We start from the raw sequence: 5,552 nt of genomic DNA, 5'->3' as shown, positions 1-5,552 counted from the left end.
ACTTTGTCGTATGCCTTTTCCAAGTCGATAAATACCATGTGCAGGTCCTTCTTCCTTTCCCTATACTGTTCCACCAACTTCCACACCAGGTGAATTACCTCCGTTGTCGAGCGGCCGGGCATAAATCCAAACTGGTTCTCCGAAATAGACATTATCCGTCTCAGCCTCACCTTGACCACTCTCTCCCAAATCTTTAAAGGGTGACTCAATAACTTAATACCCCTATAGTTATTGCAACTCTGAATGTCACCCTTGTTCTTATAAAGAGGGATCATACTACTCACCTCCAAACCTCGGGCATTTTCGCCGTCTTGAAAATTTCGTTAAATAATCCAGTCAACTACCTTAAACCAGCCTCGTCAGAAAACTTCCAAAAATCCACAGGTATCTCATCAGGCCCCGTCGCCCTACCCCTTCACATCCTGTGAACAGCCTCTCTAACCTCCTCTACCTTAAAACGTCTACAATAACTAAAATCCTGACACTCCTCTGAGTGCTCCAGCTCCCCTAACACAATAGCTCTATCCCCTTCGTCATTCAAGAGCCTATGAAATACGACTACCATCTATTCTTAATGTGGTCGTCCTCCACCAAAACTGTATCATCCTCCCCCTTAATGCACTTCACCTGATCGAGGTCACGACCCTTCCTCTCCCTAGCCTTAGCGAATCTAAACAACCTTTTCCCCCCTCCTTTCTTCTGTAACCCCGCATACAAGCTCTCAAATGCTGTCGTCTTAGTCGCCGTAACTGCTAACTTAGCCTCCTTCCTAGCTAACTTGTACTCTTCCCTGTTTACCCGCTTCTCTTCTTCGTCCTTACTCTCAACCAACTTAGCATACGCTCCTTTTTTGGTCTCCACTTTCTTCTTAACCTTTTCATTCCACAACCAATCCCCCCGATGATGCCCGACCCGACCCCTAGAAACACCCAACACCTCACTAGCATTCTCCCTGATGCACCTAGCCACCCTATCCCACATACTATCCACGTCCCCCCTACACTGCCACACCTCCATTTCCGCCAACTTCTCCCCTATCTCCCACGCATTCACTGGCGTCAGACACCATATAAACTAAAAACGTAATATTATTGATATAATTTGGCCAACTAGCCTACACATGAAAACTAATATTAAAGAAAACATAAAATTATTGAAAGAAAATCTCCTCTTAAACAAGATTCGTAAATGATTACATTGTGGATGTTACTGTGTTAAGGTATGAGAAGGGTCTTCTATTTATAAAGTCCCAAAACCTTTCCATGAAGAAAGAGGTTAGTCAAATATGAAAAAGTTTTATATTTTTCTTTCAAAAAAGTAAAAGTAATTATGTTATGATTTTTATTTTCCTTCTAAGAAAAAGTAGAACTTAATTTTGATAAAAAAAATCGGGACAAAAACCTAACAAATCTCTCCTTTTTGACTTGATTTTCTAGCAAAATATTCTTGATCCTCCTTCTTCACATAGTCTTCATATATCTGATGTAAAACGAGTTACAAAATATAGAGATTCAAGAGATAATCAAGAAATTAAGACGAGATAAGTAAGAAAGAAAGAATAATCCCACAATTGAAGTAAATTAGAGATGAACAAATGTTGATTGGTGACTCTCTAATTTGAACAAACAATTACATGATTAATTCAAGGGAGAATAGAATTGAACTCATACATGAATAATCTTACCAAAAGATATTTAAGAGAGATCCAATGTAGAGACAAAGGGATAAACCCACAAACTCATCAAAGAGTGTTCAATCTAAAAATGTAGTCTAACCTAAAATACGCTCATCATATTCTATTTATACTTCTAGGGTAAGCTAATATATGAAAAGACATAAATGTCCTTGATTTAATATGCATCATATTATGACTAAAAAGGACCCTAAAATATCATGTTAATGTTATATTATGTTGATTCTTGGCTTTCCATACTCTCTTGAAATACTTCATGTTTTTTTTGTCAAGTTGAAATCTATCTATGCAATTAGCACTTTCTGAACTTGCATCATTCTCCCCTTGTTGAAAAGAATTCGACCTCAAATTCAAACCTTGCAAATCATAGAGGGGAGTTAGTACTCAAGCCAAGAATAATCTTTCAAGTAAGTTACATACCACTCCCCAAAAGACACCTTTGTGATAGAGCCAAGAATCATGTAGTTCCCTAAAAATCAACTTTTCAAACATAATATCAAAAACTTATCAAAAACATATCACAATCATAAAAAAGGATAAAGAAACTAATAATTTTACACATTAGAACTTTCAAGTTAAAACTAGTTTCTTCAACAACTTGAACCAAATAGTTCCTTAATTCACAATTTAATTGTACTCTTCTAACCACATGATTAAGAGAACTAACAATATCATCCACCAACATTAAATAAAAGTATGCATTTACGGAATCAACCACAAACATCAATCTCAAAATTTTCTTGTATTTCTCACCTAGTAACTCACAACATGAATCAAATAGCAACATCAAAGAATTCTCACTAATCACAACAAAGTTGCTACTATAACGGTCTCAGACATAGAAATTTACCTTCATGACTTTATAAAGTCCAAAAATAAGCACTATCCATTCAAACAAATCATTCTTGAATTTAGAAGGCAAAGATACCTCAAATCTTTTTGTTGCCCAAGAAGATGCTCTCAAGTATCTTACCTTATTGTAGATCCTCTCTTGATGGTGTTTCACAAATAGATTAACAAGGTTAGCAAACTCATCAAAAAAAGAATTATCACATTTATGCCCATAGATATTTGACAATGCTTCAAATAGATCATATTTACATTTCCTTCTAGATGCATTCAAAAATTCACCCCAAATTATATCCTTAAAGGAAGATTAGAGTAAGTAAATAAATTGATACAAAAGCTATCATCTATCAATTTACTACTTCAATTGTTTGTGCCTCTCCCATTCTTTAAAAGATTTTCTTCAATTTTGGAGGACTTTTCAACACAAGAAGTACTTTCAACAAATAATTTGGGAGTTAGCTTGCTAACATCCAAAGAATTAACACCCTCAAACAAGTCACAAGAATCATTTTCACAAATCATGCACTCTTTAAATTTTGGATCATCACTTTCATCAAGTGCATATGAGTCAACAAGAAATGAATCATTCAATTGAAAATCACCAAAAAGAGGATTGTCAAAAAATTTAAAATTTTGACATTCTTTAAGCTCAAAAAGACTATGATCACACTTCTCATGCTCCATTTCAAGAGTACTACCACCAAGAACATTCATGTCCTTACAAGATAAAGAATTGTTACAATAAAATTCACTTGCAAAGAGACAATCATCATCAATCACATTTTTAGTGTTCCGAATAGCTAACGAAGAAGTATATTCATCTTCATCACAAAAATTCAAGGAAACACTATGTGTTTTCATATTTGACATAACACTACCTTGAAACATTTTAAGCTCACAATCAATAACAATTTTAGCTCCACAATCTTATTCAACTAGTGTATTGTCATCATTCATTTGTCTATTGACACAAAGTAAAGAATCATCAACCTCATCAAAAGATGGTCGAACATTCACACTCAAGTCACTATCAAGTTCATTTGACGTAACTAAAGAGTTAGGATTAGTCTCTTTACCTTGATGAACACTTAACAAATCTTCTTTACCTTGATTTTCTAAAATTAAGTTCACTTGCTTACTTGAAGTAGTTCCAACTTGACTTGCTTCTTTCAATTCTTGAATTTCTTTTCATGTTGGGTCGTTCTCTTTGTGCTCTTCTTCAAGAATACCTATAAAAGAAGTGAAAATACTAGAAGAAAAAGAATTTAAAGGGTTAGGATTAGAATAAGAAAATCTCTCACTCACATTCTCTTGTTTTTCTATTATCTCATCTTCTTTTCTCTCACTTGCTTCACTCTTCTCCTTTTCTTCTTGTGACAACTCATTGTCATTTTTCAACTCTCTTTTCTTTTGTGCTTGTAGCCACTCACTCACTTCATTCCAAATATCCTTTCTTTTTTTCTCTTTCAAATTGTCACTATTCACTCCCTCACTCCGCTTTTTTTTTTCTCGTTCACTCATTTCATTAGGAGTGCAATAGGCTCCAAGGATACCTTTTGAGTTATTGGGATGACTCTTCACATCAATTTTCAACTTAGCATCACTAGAAGCTCCAAAGACTCTACTTGAATTATTGAAATGACTTTGTACATCAAATTTCAAGTTGGTAGTCTTCACTTTCACTTTCTTGACTTCCTCATTTGTTATTGAAGATTCCTTAATGGCCTTAGGATTTAATACATGCTTTCGTTCCATCGAATCTACAACAACAAATTTTTCCAACTCTCTATCAAACGAAAATTTATCACAATTGAACCAAGGAGCTCCTAAACATACCAAACAAGTAGACAAAGGATAGACATCACACCAAATACCCCCTTGATAGCTTCTATGGTAAGCAATGATCTTCACCTCTTTGTCAATCTACCTTTCACCAAATTTATATGGTGAACTTTTCATATGACAAGGTATATCTAACCACTCAACTAAAGAAGGATCAATGAAATTGGTATAACACAATTTGTTTACACCTAAGGTGCAATCAAATGTGCAACCACTCTCATACCCCCCCCCCCCCCCCCACACGCACACAATGACTTCAAATTTAATCAAAGCTTCATTAAGCTCATGTTTGTTTTTTCTTCTACAAGCACCACTATAATCACGAAAAACTTCCCAACAACTCTTACTAGAAGTAGAATTATAAGATGATATTCTCCTTTCTCCATTGACATGCAAACCTCCATTGTAACTCCTTGAACCTATATAAGACATAATTAGGACAAGAAAAGTGGTTAGTAAAATAATGGACCTCACAAGTCACTCCCTCATGTGTATAACTCAAATGATGGCACTCAATTTTCTTTCCGCTCGTGTATACACTCAAAGGTCGTAAGCTTTTAGGACCACGCTCAAATGATCTCACCACTCAAGCCTTTTACCACTCAAGAGTATTCCTTAGTCTCTTCACGATTATACAATCTCAAATAATCTCAAAGTAAGCTTTCAAGTATCGGTTCGGAGTAGAGTTTATGTCAATAACAAAGAAGGACAAAACACACTAATGGACAAGGAATGAAATAAACACACAACGAAATTAAAAAGAGAAAAGCCCGAAAGAAATTGACACGAGAAATACGAACACAAAATTAACTAGATAACACAAGTAGAACTAATACTCAATGTAATCTAGCTAAAGAGATTGACATATAATATGATTTTCCCATAAATCAAACAACTCAAAATTTTAGAGTTTGGGAAGAAAGATCACTCAAGACACCACATTCATCAAATCTATCAAGATCCAACTAAATTAAGTATACCCAATCAATATGGGACATTTTTAAGCATCAATTAATAGTTTCGAAGTAAGGAATCAACTCAAACTTCAAAATTTTACTAAAATTCGTACAAGGAAAAATACCCAATTTTTGAACCCAAAATTGACCCCAAATTCATCCTTAGATCCCAAAATTGAAACCTAATATAGTTTACCCATGATTAAAACAAC

The sequence above is a fragment of the Capsicum annuum genome, chromosome 1 (genome assembly GCF_002878395.1).
Source record: "Capsicum annuum cultivar UCD-10X-F1 chromosome 1, UCD10Xv1.1, whole genome shotgun sequence".
Classification (NCBI taxonomy): Eukaryota; Viridiplantae; Streptophyta; class Magnoliopsida; order Solanales; family Solanaceae; genus Capsicum; species Capsicum annuum.
The sequence above is the reverse complement of the archived record's forward strand: the minus strand, read 5'-3'. Positions refer to the sequence as shown.